The sequence below is a fragment of the Myxine glutinosa genome, chromosome 12, assembly GCF_964187855.1.
Source record: "Myxine glutinosa chromosome 12, kmMyxGlut1.1, whole genome shotgun sequence".
NCBI classification, from domain to species: Eukaryota; Metazoa; Chordata; class Myxini; order Myxiniformes; family Myxinidae; genus Myxine; species Myxine glutinosa.
Genome location: NC_136272.1, coordinates 4,188,735 through 4,208,032, shown reverse-complemented (window position 1 = coordinate 4,208,032; position 19,298 = coordinate 4,188,735). Strand labels below are relative to the sequence as shown.

The window sequence follows — 19,298 nt, the reverse complement described above, 5'->3', positions numbered from 1 at the left end:
TCATATAAAGTGCTGATATCACATACGTTATGTTTTGGTGAGATGTCATATAAAGTGCTGATATCACATACACTATGTTTTGGTGAGATGTCATATAAAGTGCTGATATCACATACGTTATGTTTTGGTGAGATGTCATATAAAGTGCTGATATCACATACATTATGTTTTGGTGAGATGTCATATAAAGTACTGATATCACATACACTATGTTTTGGTGAGATGTCATATAAAGTGCTGATATCACATACGTTATGTTTTGGTGAGATGTCATATAAAGTACTGATATCATATATTCCATGTTTTGGTGAGATTTTATATATAGTACCGACATCATATACTGGGCAATGTTTTCGCTGGGCCACACAAGGACTTTCATATTCTTGTTTTGAAGCCATTCCAGTGTTGCTTTGTCTGTATGCTAGGAGTCATTGTCCTGTTGGAACGTAGATCTTCGCCCCTGTCTGAGGTCTTTTGCACTCTGGAGCAGGTTCTCCTCAAGGATTTGTCTGTATTTGGCTATATTCAGTGTTCCCTCTATCCTTACAAGTCTCTCAGTCCCTGCCACTGAAAAGCATTTCCATAGCATGATGCTGCCACCACCATACCTCATGATAGGGATGGTATTAAATGGGTGATGAACTGTTCTCAGTTTCCACCAGACGTAGCGCTTTGCATTCAAGCCAAAGAGTTCAGTTTTTGTTTCATCAGACCACATAATATTTTGCCTCATGCTCTGAGTCTTTCGCAAACAGCAGCCATGCTCTCATGTGCCTTTTTCTCAGGTGTAACTTCCTTCTGGACACTCTCCCATAAAGCCTAGATTTGTGAAGTGCTGCAGAGACTGTTGTCCTTCTAGCAGGTTCTCCCATCTCAGCCAAGGAACTCTGTATTTCTGTCAGAATGGTCATTGGGTCCTTGGTCACCTCAATCACAATGCTCCTTCTTGCCCAGTTGCTCAGTTTGTTTGGACGGCCAAATCTAGGAAGAGTCTGGCTCATTCCATATTCTTTCCATTTCCTAATGATGGATCTCACTGTGCTCTTGGGAACTTTCAACACTAAATTGTTTTGTACCTTTCCCCAGATCTATACCTCCTCACAATTCTATCTTGAAGTTCTATGGAGTTTCTGCTCTGACATTCACTGTCAACTGTGGGACCTTATATAGAAAGGTGTGTTTCTTTCTAAATGATGTCTAATCAGTTGAATTGGCCACAGGTGGACTCCAATCAAGTTGTAGAGACACTTCAAGGATGATCAAAGGAAATTGGATGCACCTGAGCTCAATTTGGAATGTCATCAAAAAGGGGTTGAATTCCCTATTATATCAAGACTTTTCAGCTTTCCATTTTTAATTAATTTTTAAAAGATTCTCAAACAAAAATTCCACTTTGACGCTATGGGGTTATTTGTGTAGATATGTTACAAGGCAGTATTCTGGGTCTTATGCTTTTTCTGGTCTTCATTAACGATCTCCCCGAATCTCTGGAAAATCCTCTCTATCTCTTTGCTGATGACTCCACTCTCTGCCACTCCATATCGCAACCCTCAGATCGGCAGGTAGCAGCCTCTTCACTCTCTGCAGACCTGGATAAAATAACAAACTGGTCAAACAAGTGGAACATGTTTTTCAATCCTGACAAATCTCACACTCTCACGATGTCTCTCCAAAAAGACCATCTGGAAAACCCTCCCATCTACTTTCTCAACAATCCTCTCAAAGACTCAAGCTTTTGGGTCTCACTATCTGCCATGATCTGTCCTGGGAAAACCACATTTCCAAGCTGGCCTCCAAAGCCAGTCGCCGACTGGGCATCCTCCGTCGTGCGAAGTCCTTCCTTGGCACACCTGAGCTCCTCACCACATACAAGGCTTTCATCCGCAGCTTGATGTAATACTGTTCCCCCCTCTGGGCCGGTGCTCCTGCCTCACACCTAGCTCGGCTTCACGCTGTAGAAACCAAAGCTTTCAGAAGCATTGGAATCTCCAGTGATGAAGCTGATTCTGAGGGGTTTTTTCTCTCTCTCGCTGTAGGTAGGGTGGTGGGTCTTTCTGTTTTCTACCGACTCCTCTCCGGCTTTGCACCTCCTGCTCTGTCCCACCAATATTTCTGTAGGATGCACAAGGTCTGCCAGCAACAAGAATCACTGCTCACCTTCATTCTTTCATTACTCTTTTTCCCCACCCCTGGAACAAACTGCCACACTCTCTTCAATCACACTCTTCCCTCCAGGTCTTCAAAACAGCTGTTCCCCACCATATCATATCTTCCCCATCCAAAACCATCATCTTTTCTACCTCCCTTACTCTACCCCAAACCCACCTCCTACAAAATTCTCTGTTTTCTTTCCTGAAATCCCCTGTAGTGTCCACCTTGTTTATCCCATGTACCCCACCCAATCTCAATTTAATCCAATTTCAAATCCCAAAATATGAATTTAATCCATTTTAAATTAGGCTGTAACAACAAAATGTGAAAAAATAAGGGGTGTGAATACTTTCTGAAGGCTCTATATACAAAAATGGACAGTGCGCAACCGTCACATGGATTTTCATAACTTTATATCAACACTAGTCCTGCACAGCAATGTTCCTCGATTGAGGAAACAGCTTTGTGATTAAAGATGAGGAAAAATAATTCCAAACATCATGACCAAGCTGGACATACTTAAAGCTGAGGATCAAAATGATCAGTAAAGCTTGTCCAAATATGTATAAATATTGCTGAGAGCTTCGAGGCTTCAACTACCTGGTGCTACCTTCATTTTACCATCTCCACTACCTACAGTTTTTCTTGCAACCGTGTCCAAACAATACACATGCTCCCTGGTCCTAAGGTCAAAGTGCATGGTCTTACAAGCTCTGCTTGTCATTTCTTTATGTCTTTACTAGCAGAACAAATGGGTGCTTGTAGGATGGCCTAGGCTCTAGGCCTAGAGGTACGCACACTCGCCTCTTAGCTCTCTAGCCTGGGATTGAATTGAATCCCGCCCCAGTTATAAAGTGTCCTTCTGGGTGCCTTGCACGTACACTGCCGGTCAAAAGTTTTAGAACACCTCAATTTTTCCAGTTTTTATTGAAATTTACGCAGTTTAATGTCTCAATGTACCCTGAAATTAAGCATAGAACAAATAAACAATTGGAGATAAAAAATAAATCATAGAATCATTTTGTTTAACAAAATGTAATTAAAATTTTTGACTCAGCAAGGTAACCACCTTTTGCAGATATAACCGCCGAACACACTCGTGGCATTCTTTCTACAATGGAAATCAAATATTGTTCAGGAAGTTCTTCCCAACACTGTTGCAGAAGTTCCCACAAATGTGTTGCACTTGTAGGTTGCTTTGCTTTCACCCTTCTGTCCAGTTCATCCCAAACCAGCTCGATGGGGTTTAAGTCTGGAGACTGTGCTGGCCATTCCATGATTTGAAGCCTACCGTCTTGTTCTTTTCCTCGAAGGTAGTTTTGACATCGCCTGGAGGTGTGTTTAGGGTCATTATCTTGCTGTGGGATGAACCCCTGACCAACTAGGCGTATACCAGAGGGTATTGCATGGCGCTGCAAAATGCTGTGGTAGCCCTTTTGGTTCAGGGTGCCAGTCGCCGACTCTGGATCCAGGAAAAGAGCCCCAGACCATCACACTTCCTCCTCCATGTTTGAGAGTTGGTGTCACACACTGAGGAACCATCCTTTCGCCTACTCTACGGCGTACAAAAACCCTACGTGATCAACCAAAGATTTCAAATTTAGATTCATCGGTCCATAAGACCTTCTTCCAGTCTTCAGTGGTCCACTGGTGGCGCTTCATGGCCCAGGCAAGCCTCTTTTTCTTATTTTGCCATATTAGCAATGGCTTTCCTACTGCCACTCGACCTGTCAAACCTGCAGCTCGAAGTCTTCTCTACACAGTTGAAACTGAGACTTGCTTACTTCGACCAGTGTTAAGCTGTGCTTGAAGCTGTTGTCCTGTGAGCTGCGTATCACGCAAGCTGTTGACTCTCAGAAACTTGTCTTCTGATTCTGTTGTGGCTTTGGGTCTGCCAGACCTCTTCCTGTCAGAGTTTCCTCCACTTTCCAATGTACTACTTCCTGCAGTGCAATATTGTCCAAATAATGCTTCAGAGGGTGTACTAACAGTCTGTTCCAATACTGCTTTTATACAGACAGGGGGGTTGTAATCAAGTAATCAGCAGAAGTTGGGACACCTGTAGGAATTGTTTGCATCAACTTTCAAGGCTTAATTCATTGCTGCAGAACAGCTGTAAGTTGTTAACTCATTACTTGTTCCCTGAAGAAGGCCTCTTTTTTTTTTTACAATATAACTGTGCAATTCACATCATTTACCCGTTTTTGCTAACCGAAACTTGTTTTTTAACCTCGAGCAGTTTACTGCTTACCTTTGTACCATTTCAGGTTATTCACTGGACATTAAACTGCGTAAATTTCAATAAAAACTGGAAAAATTGAGGTGTTCTAAAACTTTTGACCAGTAGTGTAGGGTGATTCATCAATGTGTGTCTCTCTTGGATGGATGTTAAACAGGCATCCCCGATGCTGGCATTCCTTGGTGGTTGATAAAGACCCCACGGTGTCTTTCGCAAGGAGTGGGTGAGTTATCGCCGGCACCCTGAACAAATTCCTGCCCTAACTACTGCTCGAAAGACAATGGTTAAACCACACAGTAAGTATCCTTGCTCAGTAAGCCGCTTCTGTGGCAGCGAGCTTTGTAACTGATTATGTTACATCAGAGAAAGATAGAGAGGGCGAGAGGGAGAGAGGGAGAGAGGGAGAGAGGGAGAGAGGGAGAGGGGAGACAGATAGAGATAGAGATAGAGAGAGGGAGAGAGGGAGAGAGAGAGAGAGAGAGAGAGAGAGATATATATATATATATATATATATATATACAAAATGTCTAACATGAAAACGGTGAAGATTAGCCTTTAGAGTTGAAGGACATAACGAATATAAAGGTTTCTATTTGACAAAATCCTCACTGGCAGAGATTGAAAGAAGCAAAGGTTGAAATAAAAGTTGGAATACAGGAGAATGTTTCCAACAAATCTGAGGATGAACAAATGGGAGATTTTGCGATCCCTCGATCTGGTACTTGCGATCTGGTACTTGTGATCTGGTACTTGTGATCTGTTGCCTATTTTGACGTCTTTTCCATTCTTGTTACTTATGAAAACGTTCGAGTATAAAAGGTATTCCTTTTAAAGGTGAATGACGTCACTCTATAGTAACTTTTGAGCATATCATTTTGTACACATTTGAATGGGTGGCCATTTTTTTCCTGCGCCATCCCTAAATATGGAATACTATACCGTACTCCATGATAAAACAAGTAGACAGAGGAAGGGATCGAAAAATAGCAAAACGAAAGAAGGCCAAGAAATGCATTCCACACCTCTTCAATATCATGAGCATATTGATGAAGGGGAAGAGTGAGTTGGTGTTGTAACCTTGCAGAGGGATTCCGAGGCATCCTATGTGAAAGGTGAACCCAATGGTTATACTATACCTGATGGATTAAGGTTACAGGGAAAGGTTTTACAACACCACACAATCTGCACATCACAGGTGGCCAGCAGAAGAAGACGGTACAAAATGTCTCCGATATCGACAAGTTTTTGCTCCAATAGAGATCCTGGAACTGTCCACTTCTCAGATGACCTCTCACCCCGGATCGAGTGGCCGCATGATTACGTTGGTGTATGGAAAGGTGTCCTTTGTGTGTTTAGGACGAAATATTGATTCTTTTTATTCTCCAGAACAATGGCTGTTGCAATTGAGGCTGGACCATCATGTTCCAGGAATTCATCGGCTCTGCGTCCGGAGCACTCCTCATTATAGGAAAGATCTGCATCATGACAATGCCACGGTAAACATTGAAGCTCCTGTGCAGACAGATACAGGAAGTTGTCATATTCGAGAATAACAAGGCCCAATTATGTGCAAGGAATGCACCAAGAAAACGTCTGGACTCTGCCATGGTCCCAATCATGGGAGTTTCTCGGTTACTTCCTCAAAACTCCTGCTATGCACCATGAGAGTCGCCTCACCACAGGCAATATCCCGACAACCTACTAAAGAGACCACATGACTCGATGGATAAGTTTGTGCTGCGAACATGAACAAAAACTGTACGATTGTTAATGAGAATATACTAACCTCACAAAAGCTTAACAGATTCCTTTTTTGAACGATTTCATTTGATCTGTTGTCATCCCGAAGGCCCGGTCTTCTTTGAAAATAACCAGAGTAAGCTTTAAATCTCCATCAATGAAGATGCGACAACAGGTTCAATGTTCGCAACAAATGATGCGCACACCACGACACGGTCTTCCTGGAAATGAAACACGAGAAACTCTGCTCGGAATTGAACTCAAGGCCACAGAGTTCAAAGGAGAACAAAAAATAAGAACAAAACCCCCGACTCTTCTTCCACCGTTATTTACTATTTACAGTGATCAATCTGCCAGAGGTCTTCTTCTGACCCTCGTTGGTGGCTTCCTCGTCCGGAGCCGGATTGCCACTTTGGACGTGTCGAAGGACGCGAGCATGATATGCGGCCTTTAAAAACCTGCAGACATAGTGAGGTCATATCGGCCATTGTTTGGAATTGTGGCCTTCCATCATGGGTGCCAAGAAATGGACGATACCGATGCTACTTGTGCGGCAGTTGAGACAGTTTTTGCATTTAGTTGAGAGATTATTATTATTTATTTTTACAGCGATGATATCAATGGTAGGTAGCCATTGTATGTGAACTTGTTTTTACAGTGACATGTTTGTGAGTCATGTCAATGGGTTCCAAGACCTGAAAGGGTGGCCATTTTGTGGTGGTCATTTCGCTAAAACAAGGTTGAGGTTTTCTCTGAACTAACATCTTATCTTCTTCTCCTCCAAGTCCTGAAAGGGTGGCCATTTTGTGGTGGTCATTTCCCTAAAACAAGGTTGAGGTTTTCTCTGAACCAACATCTTATCTTCTTCTCCTCCAAGACCTGAAAGGGTGGCCATTTTTTGGTGGTCATTTCCCTAAAACAAGGTTGAGGTTTTCTCTGAACCAACATCTTATCTTCTTCTCCTCCAAGACCTGAAAGGGTGGCCATTTTGTGGTGGTCATTTCCCTAAAACAAGGTTGAGGTTTTCTCTGAACCAACATCTTATCTTCTTCTCCTCCACGACCTGAAAGGGTGGCCATTTTGTGGTGGTCATTTCCCTAAAACAAGGTTGAGGTTTTCTCTGAACCAACATCTTATCTTCTTCTCCTCCAAGACCTGAAAGGGTGGCCATTTTGTGGTGGTCATTTCCCTAAAACAAGGTTGAGGTTTTCTCTGAACCAACATCTTATCTTCTTCTCCTCCACGACCTGAAAGGGTGGCCATTTTGTGGTGGTCATTTCCCTAAAACAAGGTTGAGGTTTTCTCTGAACCAACATCTTATCTTCTTCTCCTCCAAGACCTGAAAGGGTGGCCATTTTTTGGTGGTCATTTCCCTAAAACAAGGTTGAGGTTTTCTCTGAACCAACATCTTACCTTCTTCTCCTCCACGATTATTCCCACGTTCTTGTGAGGTTGGCCAGGGGATTTTATTTTTTTACTCTTTCACGAACCACCTGGCCATGTCTGATGGATCGACCAAGGTTAGGATCTTCATGAAGGTCACCATGACATCTTTAAGGTCCCCAAACTAATGCCAGGAGATATGACGCTCAGTTTATTTCCCAGAGGAAAGCTACTTTGATTGGAATGATGTGCTTTTCCATTCAATTTTCCAATAAACATTTTATCCTCTGTATAACATTAATTTTATCATTCAATTTGCTTTTCTGTAATCACATTTTTCACATACTAGTGGCAGCAGTCTTTCAGTTTTGTGCCTAAAACTTAGTACTGCACTAGATTTATTTTGAGAACTTCCAAGTTCGTCATTTCTATCAAGGCTCATCTCGGAGTGTGCGGATATTCCACACTTTAGGACAATCGCTGCTAACGATTGAGCAGAAGCAACTCCGTTTGGAGATCGCACAGGACATGCTGGAGACTGTGAACAGCGATCCCAGCTTCCTCAACACAGTGATCACTGGCGACGAGTCCTGGGTTTATGGGTACGACCCAGAAACCAAGTTGCAGTCATCACAATGGAAGCATCCAACATCCCCGAGGCCAAAAAACACAAAATTTGATGCAGTAGCGTTGTTCAAGTTTTTCCGTCATTTTGTCAAAAACGAAAATCCGACGGCGCTCACTTACATGTCCTCACTCATCGGCGGTCTGCCGTCGAATGACAGCTTCTGCAGGTGGGAAAAAATTCACGCGTGCGCATTAGGCTCGCCTACATACGTGCACCAATCAATGCCTCCCTAGCTTCTTTTTTTTTATGCACGAAAAATAAAGGTCGGATACTTTTTGAACACACTACGTATTAGCAGAAATGGCCGAGGATAGTCTAGACCCTCGAGCTATGTGCAGTCACTGCTTTCTAGCCTGGGTTCCAATCTTGGCATAGCTATCAACTGTCATCCTGGTGTTTTGCAGGTACGGCGAGGTATAAACGGCGGATGGACATTAAACTAGGTGTCCCATCTACCGATGTTAGTTGGTGGACATCAAATATTCCACTGTGTCTTTTAGGAAGAGGAGGCGAGTTATCCATAATGAGTCACGAAAGGTCACAAATTCCTGCCTGAATGTGCAGGGGCACTGCATCAGTGGCACAGCCATTCCTCAGTAGTGATGCAAGCAGCAGGTTGATCAGTTTAGAGTTGAATCACATTCCAATATGATCTCTCGAACAACATTAGGAGATATTAGTGCATTTTTATGTGAATTAAAAGGAAAGTAGCAGAGAATGGATGAAACAAAACAATTTGAACCTGGGATCCCAACACCACGAGTCGAATGTTCAAATGGGAACCTGCTCCCCTAACTCTCTCCCCCTCAAAAAAGAACAAAGCTCAGGTAAATATTCAAATATCATAAGAGGTAAACTTGGCTATGTCACATGCAGGGCCAAAAATGAGTCCACTAAAGTAATATTTGAAGACCTATACTTTTGGTGTAATAACAGTTTTCAACAACAAAAAAGGTTTGATTTGATTTTGATATGGAATCTAGGCTCATGTATGAGGGCTCAGGAGAGAGGGAAAAAGCAACAGAATGAAAGAAAGGACCAGGAAGAGAGAGGAGAGAAGGAAGGAAACACAGAAACCTGCAAGTAAAAGGCTTGAGTTATGTAGGGTTAATGGAGGGTAGAAACAAATCGTTATGAGGGACGTTGGTTGACGTGATATGACGGGTGCACCGCCTGCTTGAGGACCTGTAGGTCAGAGTGGAATTGAACCGTCTCAATCGGGTAGTTCCATGGCAAATGGGGGTTGTTCACAAAATGCCTGAGGCTAATTATGCATCTCTGTTTAGAAGGACTTGTGAGTGGGACTGCAAATGTGAACTTCAAAAAAAGTCTATATATACATATATATATATATATATATATATATATCAATTTTTTTTTTAAAATAAACAGGAATTAAATTCCTGCGTGGGGCTAGTGTGGAAAAATCTGACTCAACCCGGGACTCAAACCACGGACCTTCATCACTTACGCGGTGACAGCCCACTGCGCTATTGAGCCAACCGAAATCTCCTCAGAAATTTTCCACACATAACACTGCGAGCTTTATAATGGCCGATGTCTTAGGTGCCTGCTAGGCAGACCCCGGATGTGAGCATAAGTATATATGCGTATGTACTAAATATATATAAGTATGTACTAAAGTAAGTATATTTATATATATATATATATATAATGGTATCTGTAATCTGGTTCTCCAACCTAATGAGCGGACAACATGACGTCATCGCCATGCACGTCCGCCTTGCCTGCAAAGTTCCAGAGATATTCCATTCCAGTTCCAGTTATTAGTAACTCCCAACCGCAACCAGGTCGACTCCATATGATGAGTGGATACCAGAGATAACGTCACCGCGTGGCAGGCGGTGCTTATCGCTCCCAAGGTGCAGCAGCAGCTGTATGGGACACCTTGCTGGCGGTTCTCCACTGATGATATGAACGTCGCATAGTGACTGATATATATATATATATATATATACAGACTTGGCATTTAATATGGAATTTTTTTTTTTCCTTGACTTGGGTTTACTTTCTTAACTCAGTATATCAATCTGGTGAGTTTCTTATACACTTTGGTGATTTATTTGTTAAAAGAACCATGTCACTGATTGTCTGTCGCAGCAAGACGTCAACAACAGGATTATATCACAGGTGGCGTGCCAAAATGTACGGACAGGTGCATTTGATGATTGGCTTCACAGTCGGGTATACAAGGGTTGTTGCGTTCTGTATTCGTGGAAAACAACTGCTGCACGTCTCCAAAAGTTATGGCCGCTTCCTCTGGAGATGGTCCGTCAACTCGACAATGCGGTTTGTCATGGAGTGGTGGCTTTACGAAATTACGGCATGAAACAGCGTGCTATTGCTCGGCAGTATGGCATCACTCAAGGTCAGGTGTAAAAGATCCTGAAACGAAATGCTCAGAGGGGTGTCCCTACTCCAATACCGAGGCCAGGACGTCCCCGCAGAACCACAAGGAGCGATGATCGCCAGCTGCACCGGTTAGTCCGCAATGGCCGTACCAAGTCAGCTAATCGGCTTAGGGCTGAGTGGCAGCAACTGACAAATGTGCCTGTATCCAGAAGGCTAGTCACCCAACGACTGGTTCAAGCAGGCTATCGTGCCAGGTGTCCCCTGAGAAAGCCACGCCTGACCAGACAACACCACCAGCGCTGATTGCAGTGGGCCAGAGACCACCGTCAATGGCAGCCAGGACACTGGAATCACGTGATCTTCAGTTACGAGGCTAGATTTCTGGTCTATCGTCAAGATGGCCGCATCCGAGTGTGCAGACAAGTGCATGAAGCCTACAACAAAGATTGTATAGTGCCAAGAGTCAAAGCTGGAGGTGGTGGAGTGACAGTTTGGGCTGCTTTTCATGCAGGGGGCAAAACTGACCTGGTTGTTCTGAATGGAAACCTGAACCAGTTCAAGTACAGGGCCATTCTGGAAGAAACATTGCTTCCATTTGCTAGTGCAGCCTTTCGAAGAAACTTTGTCTTCCAAGATGACAATGCACGGCCTCATCGTGCTCGCATGATCCAACACTTTCTTGCTGACCGTGGTGTAGAGCATATGGAGTGGCCTGCCATGTCCCTGGATATGAATCCGATAGAGAACTTGTGGGCAGAATTAACACGTCAAATCGACCACTTGGACCAGCAGCCGACCTCTGTGCGTGAATTGCAGTAGGCTATTGTCACTGCATGGCAAGCGATTCCTGTCCAAACCTTGGCAAATCTCGTGAATAGCATGCCTCAACGTGTACGTGCTCTCCTGAATGCTCGTGGGGGTTACACGAAGTACTGAACTGTAATTTTACTGTCCGTAATCCCAGTCGTAATTTAACTTTTGTTTTTGTTAAAAAAAATTTTGGCTAATGTGCAAAATAAAGAGATACCTCTGGAAAACGTACAGAGGTTTAACACAGTACTGTCCATGAATTGAGTTCGATATCAGTTTACATCACGTTCAAGGATCAATTCATTTGTTTCGAAATGTCAAATGTGGTTTTTGTTTCTTTTAAAGGTCACATTAACAAAATCTAGAATAATTTCAACATAATTCCAATGGACTTTTGGTTCTAAGACATCTTGAAAAGTAAGTTCACCCCCACAAAAAATATATTCCATATTAAATGCCAAGTCTGTATATATATATATATATATATATATATATATATATATATATATATATATATATATATATATATATATATACAGTATATATATATATATATATATATATATATATATATATATATATATATATATATATATATATCAAGTAATGAACGGCGGTTGGGAATTATATCCACGATATCCATTTTTCCGTTCTCCAACCTATAGCTTTGTCTTTAAAAACTCAACGTTTCGGCCAGCAACCCAGCGTGCGCCGAGCCTCCACTAGCCTTCATCAAGAGAATTTATGCATGAGAGGCATACGGACCTCTCATGCATAAATACACCAGAGAGACACTGATGCGTGGAGGAGGACAAAGACAAAGTGGGACATAGCCGACACAGGCAACACGGACAACAAAACACAATACACCGCTCAAACACGCACAAAACACTTGCAACATAAGCCGAGCATGGGTCCATGGTCACGAGGTCTCGCAACGCAGCTTTGTGATTGGTTGATAGAATAGGCCCACCCCTCCCCCCAGATATATCTGGGAGGAGGTGAACAAGGGAACTTCTCTTGATGAAGGCTAGTGGAGGCTCGGCGCACGCTGGGTTGCTGGCCGAAACGTTGAGTTTTTAAAGACAAAGCTATAGGTTGGAGAACGGAAAAATGGATATCGTGGATATATATATATATATATATATATATATATATATATATATATATATATATATATATAGGATTATAAATTATGGATCATTATGGATTATAAATACAGATACTGTCACAAGTGCATGCAAAACTCACAGTTACCGACCTGGTTTCGCCCCTGTTGGGGCTTCATCAGGGCAACGCAGTGAGGCTTTCCATACACTTGTAACTCTGTGACCCTTTCGGTTTTTATATCAGTCACTATGCGACCTTCATATCATCAGTGGAGAACCGCCAGCAAGGTGTCCCATACAGCTGCTGCTGCACCTTGCTGGGAGCGATAAGCACCGCCTGCCACGCGGTGACGTTATCTCTGGTATCCACTCATCATATGGAGTCGACCTGGTTGCGGTTGGGAGTTACTAAGGGAGTGCGTATCGCTCCCAGCAAGGTGCAGCAGCAGCTGTATGGGACACCTTGCTGGCGGTTCTCCACTGATGATATGAAGGTCGCATAGTGACTGATATAAAAACCGAAAGGGTCACAGAGTTACAAGTGTATGGAAAGCCTCACTGCGTTGCCCTGATGAAGCCCCAACAAGGGCGAAACCAGGTCGGTAACTGTGAGTTTTGCATGCACTTGTGACAATATCTGTATTTATAATCCGTAATGACGCACTGCTAGATGGTTCCTCTGGAACTTTGCAGGCAAGGCGGACGTGCATGGCGATGACGTCATGTTGTCCGCTCATTAGGTTGGAGAACCAGATTACAGATACCATTATATATATATATATATATATATATATATATATATATACATATATATAAAAATAAATAAATATACATATACTGTATATATAAATAAATATACAGTGCATTCAGAAAGTATTCAGACCCCTTCACTTTTTTCACATTTTATTATGTTGCAGCCTTATGCTGAAATCTTTAAATTCATTTTTTCCCTCATCAATTTACACTCCATACCCCATAATGACAAAGAGAGAAAACAGGATTTTACAAAGTTTTGCAAATTTATTAAAAATAAAAAACTGAAATATCACATTTACATAAGTATTCATACCCTTTGCTATGACACTTGAAATCTATCTCAGGTGCCTCCCATTTTTCTTGATCATCTTTGAGATGTTTCTACACCTTGATTGGTGTCCACCTGTGGTAAATTCAATTGATTGGACATGATTTGGAAAGGCACACACCTGTCTATATAAGGTCTCACAGCTGACGATGCATATCAGAGCAAAAACCAAGCCATGAGGTCCAAGGAACTGCCTGCAGAGCTGAGACAGGATTGTGTCGAGGCACAGATCTGGGGAAGCCCACAAAAATCTCTGCTGCATTGAAGGTTCCCAAGAGCACAGTGGCCTCCGTTATTCTTATATGGAAGAAGTTTGGAACAACCAGGACTCTTCCTAGAGCTGGCCGCACGGCCAAACTGAGCAATCGGGGGAGAAGGGCCTTGGTAAGAGAGGTGACCAAGAACCCGATGGTCGCTCTGGCTGAGCTCCAGAGATCCTGTGTGGAGATGGGAGAAACTTCCAGAAGGACAACGATCACTGCAACACTCCACCGATCTGGGCTTTATGGCAGAGTGGCCAGACGGAAGCCTCTCCTCAGTGAAAGACACAAAGCCCGCTTGGAGTTTGCAAAAAAGCACCTAAAGGACTCTGAGACTGTGAGAAACAAGATTCTCTGGTCTGATGAAAACAAAGATTGAACCGTTTGTCAGTCAATCTGCCAACGCAATGTCACTTTCAAACTTCAGCATTTAGCTTTATGGATACATCACCATAAAGTTATCTTCCTGATTAAGTTATACCTGATCATCGCCTGGTAAAGTTTTAGTTAATTTTTTATTTCGTGATTTTGTCAAATAATTTTTTACAAAAGGTGTTTATGTTACCTGAATCAGTTAATGTACTAATATAGATACTACGTACATGATATGCGTCACCAAGATAAAGAAGAATGCAAACATACAAGGAAACGTTGAATCCATCGTGTGACTCTTAATTATTCACCTGAACATTTGCATATTTTCATTTTTCCCCCAAAAATATTATTTTTCTCCCAGAAATGTAATTTTTTTCACCCTTAGCGCATCATTTCCGGCAAGCAAGAAATACATTTTCAGAATCGGCATTAAAAAAATTGATTCAGAATGCACTTTCAAATCTCAAAATTGAATATTTTCTTTTTTCCCAAAAAAGATTATTTTTCCCCCGAAAATGTAATTTTTCACCTCCGACGCATCATTTCCGACAGGTAAGAAATGCATTTTCGGAATCAGCATAAAATTCCGATTCAGAAAACACCTTCGAACCTGTTGGCCTCCGACACGGGAATCAGAGTGTCGGGGCTTCTTGACACGACACTGGAATATAAAGAACAAATCTATAATTTGAAATCTATAATTAAAACTAAAATTAAATCCCCCTCCCCTCCCCCCTCCCCCCCTCCTCCCTCCCCTCCCCCCCGTTCCCCTCCCCCCCTCTCCTCCCCTCCCCCCCGTTCCCCTCCCCTCCCACACTCCCCTCCCCCCCTGTCCTCCCCTCCCCCCCGTTCCCCTCCCCTCCCACACTCCCCTCCCCTCCCACACTCCCCTCCCCCCATCCCCCATCCCCCCTCCCCCTCCCCTCCCCCCCTCCCCTCCCCCCATCCCCCATCCCCCTCCCCTCCCCCCACTCCCCTCCCCTCCCCCCATCCCCCATCCCCCCTCCCCTCCCCCTTCCCCCATCCCCCCTCCCCTCCCCCTTCCCCCTCCCCCCTTCCCCTCCCCTTCCCTCCTCCCCCTCCCCCCTCCCCTTCCCTCCTCCCCCTCCCCTTCCCTCCTCCCCCTCCCCTTCCCTCCTCCCCCTCCCCCCTCCCCTTCCCTCCTCCCCCTCCCTCCCGCTCCCCCTCCCTTTCCCCCCTCCCCCTCCCCCTACCCTTCCCCATCCCTCCTCCCCCTCCCTCCAGCTCCCCCTCCCTTTCCCCCCTCCCCCTCCCCCTACCCTTCCCCCTCCCTTCTCCCTCCACCCTCCCCTCCCCCCTCCCCTCCTCTCCTCTCCCCCTCCCTTGCCCCCATGCCCCTCCCTTCACCCCTACCCCTTCCTTTCCCCCCTACCCCTTCCTTTCTGTCCTACCCCTTCCCCACCCCCTCCCCCCCTCCCCTTCCCTCCTCCCCTCTCCTCCCCTCCCCCCTGTTCCCCTCCCCTTCCCCCTTCCCTCCCCTCCCCCGCCCGGCAATGCCGGGTACTTCTGCTAGTAAGCTACAATATGGTAAATCAATGCAGAAGCAGTTCCACTGTAGACATCCGTCCCATGACTTCAAGCATTGGGGATTGCCATTTTGTAATAAACAATGTTTTATTTGAATAATAATTTTTATCTTGTTAGTGAACAATCACAAATTTGATGATCTGGCATGATGACAAAGAGATCAATTTACATACACACTCCACCGGTATTTCAACATAATTTGATGAAACAAAGAATTTTACTGAAATCACAAAAGGGAGAATATCTCATTGTACTTGTGACGTCACAAATGGAAGGTGACATTCAGGAAACGCAAAACAATTAATGCGATAAGTCGCGAAGGCCTGCAAAGAATTACACGTGACAATTGTTAACCTTGAGGGAGACGGCTCACATTTGAAAACGAGAGAATTACGAGATTTAATCGTTAATACATTCCTCACATTACATCATTGCAATGAAAAAGCATCATTAAGCAGGAAAAGCAATTTCAGGGGATTTCCCAATAATTTATGTCCATGCAGCCAATTATCGCAGATGAAACATGATTTTATAATCCATTATTTGCTATGAAATGTGTATTTGTTTCAGGTGCTTAGTACAGCGAATTCGGCAAATCTTTATGGCTGAATGACTTGTGGACATAACTTCGGTTGTGGACCCACAGTTCAAAGAGGTCATGCGCTAAGCCACTAAAGGGATTGCAACCGAGATGATGAATGGTGTCTAACTCATGGTGTCCATTTGTTTTAATGATTTTTTTTTTGGTACATCACAGGTGGTGAAGGTTGTGGTCAAGTTTCATCGAGATTGTGTGTGTAGTTTCCGAGTACCTATTTTAGGGGGTCGATCCTGGATCCACTTTGACCCCCGGTCGATCCCCTTTTTGGGGTCGACCTCCTCCCCCGTAGACTACCTTAGGGTCCGATTTTTTTTTAATGCCGCGAACAAACTTTGGTGCATCACTGATGATTAAGTTTGCGGTCAAGTTTAATCGGAATTCCATGTGTAATTTCTGAGAAGAGAGCAAATACATCTTTTGGAGGGCAACCCCCCATTATCTGCCTTTGACCCCAATTTTGGCTTAACTGGACATATTTCCAGGGAGCTTATGCAATGATGCGTCGTCTGTCCATAAGTCTGTCTGTCCATAAACACTTGCAACGACTTCTCGGAAACCGTTGATGGGATTGCGACCAAATTTGAGAAAAATGATATTGGTATGTTGTGACTAAAGTTTGTTCACGGCATTAAAAAAAAATCGGGCTCTAAAGGGATCGACCGGGGGTCAAAGTGGATCCAGGATTGACCCCCTAAAATAGGTACTCACTTTCTTCTCTGAAACTACATACTACACACAATTTAGACCGACTGGACAACCCTCCCATCTACTTTCTCATCAATCCTCTTGAAGAAGTTCTGTCACTCAAGCTTTTGGGTCTCACTATCTGCCATGATCTTTCCTGGGAAAACCACATTTCAAATCTGGCCTCCAAAGCCAGTCGCCGACTGGGCATCCTCCGTCGTGCGAAGTCCTTCCTTGGCACACCTGAGCTCCTCACCACATACAAGGCTTTCATCCGCAGCTCAATGTAGTCCTGTTCTCCCCTCTGGGCTGGTGCTCCTGCCTCACACCTAGCTCGGCTTCACGCTGTTGAAACCAAAGCTTTCAGAATCATTGGAATCTCCCGCGATGAAGCCGATTCTAAGGGCCTCACACTCACTCACCGCACAAAGGTAGGTGGTCTTTCTGTCTTCTACCGACTCCTCTCCGGCCTTGCTCCCCCTGCTCTCTCTGGGCTCTGTCCCCCAAATATTCCTGCAGGACGCACAAGATCTGCCAGCAACCCTCTGATGGTTAAACTGCCAAAATCAAGACTCTCTGCTCACCTTCACTCTTTCACTCGCCTTTTCTGCCGCCTCTGGAACAAACTCCCCCACTCCCTTCAATCCCACTCCTCCCTCCAGATCTTCAAATCAGCTGTTCACCACCATTTCTTATCTTCCCCCATCCAAAACCTTAATCTTTTCTACCCCCGTTAAAACCCCCCAAATCCGCCTCTTTCAATCCCCGACTTCTTTCCTGAAATTCGTAGAAGTGTTCGTTTTCTTTATGCCATGTACCCTCCCTCCTCCCCCAGCCCTCCCTCTTCCACAGATCTCCCGATGTCCCTGTTCTCTACTGTTGTTGTGCTTGTGTGCTTCTATCTCTCCCCCTCTTGTCTCCCGCTCCCTTTATTGCATGTTTTATGTGTCTGTGCATGTTTTCATGTTCAATGTGTTAGCTCTTACACGAGCCTCGATTCTGGATAAATAAATAAATAAATTCCGATGAAACTTCACCACAACCTTCATCACCCGTGACGCACCAATGTTTATTGAAGGCATTAAAAAATCATCTGAGGAGGAAAATGTTTTTCGAGTTTGTTTTATCCTCAAAAATAGACCAAAGTGAGCACACATTTGTATTGAAAGATTGGCCTTTAAAACCTGAGTCCAATGATGCTTATGAATGGGGGGCAGACCTCAGTACAAACCGCCTGGGAGGAGGGAAGTGGGTTGCCCCCAAAATAGGTATTTTCTTTGTTTAAAGTCTTGTGAATACATCAGTTTGATTGTACATACTGCGCTGTCTTCTCGCAACCATTGAAATTGGTTTAAAATACCGTGATACTGTTTAAAATGCCTTTCGTCATTTAGTATACTGATTTATTCTGCCAGGTGAGCGCCCAGGGGTATTGCCCCTCTTTGTTTTCATGCCGTGAACAAACGTAGCTACATCACGGGTAATGAACGGAATGTGGTGGTCAAGTTTCATTGGAATTGTATGTTTAGTTTCTGAGAAGAAAGCAAATACTTATTTTGGGGTTGTGGGGGGCAACACCCCCCCCCCTCATCCTCCCCCCAACCCCGTACACTCCCGGGGCTATACCGACTTTTTGCCATGAACAAACCTTGGTACATCACGGGTGGTGAATGTTGTGGTAAAGTTTCATCGAAATAGCGTTTGTAGTTTCAGAGGAAAAAGCAAATTCCTATTTTAGGGGGTAAAACCTGGATCCACTTTGACCCCCACCCCATTGACCCACTTAGACCCCGATTTTTTTAATGCCGTAGACAAACTTTAGTTGCAACACAACAAATATCATTTGTACCAAATTTGGTCACAATCCCATTAGCAGTTTCGGAGAAGAAGTTGCAGGTGTTTACGGATGGATGAACGACGCGCCGTCACATAAGCTCACCTTATCTACGTTCCAGGTGGACTAATAATAAACAGAATAAAAACAAAAGGTATCCATCCTGGAAGGATTGGATCCCCGATAATAAACTATACAAGTTCATAATAACAAAAAAGGAGTAATTTGTGTGCATGACCTCCGACGTTTATCACCCGAGCTAAAATCTCATCAACCTCAGGGAACGTAACCTGCAAAACTGCTACCTCGGTAAATAAAACATCAAACATACCTGTATATTGCACATCGTTGCATTGCATAGAATGTTACACATTTCAATTGCGTGTACACTATCTGTTGCGCAGTGCACTCACCTGGCTTCCAAAGCAGGTGATGTTAAATTGGGCCAATGCCCTAACCCTAACATAACCCTAACCCTA

At 43.9% G+C, this 19,298-nt stretch overlaps 1 protein-coding gene across 1 annotated transcript in view; it reads right to left on the bottom strand.

Annotated features, from left to right (window-relative positions):
- LOC137437288 (gamma-aminobutyric acid type B receptor subunit 2-like) overlaps positions 1-19,298 on the bottom strand; it is a 915,845-nt gene that overhangs the window by 262,417 nt on the left and 634,130 nt on the right. The window lies entirely within an intron of this gene.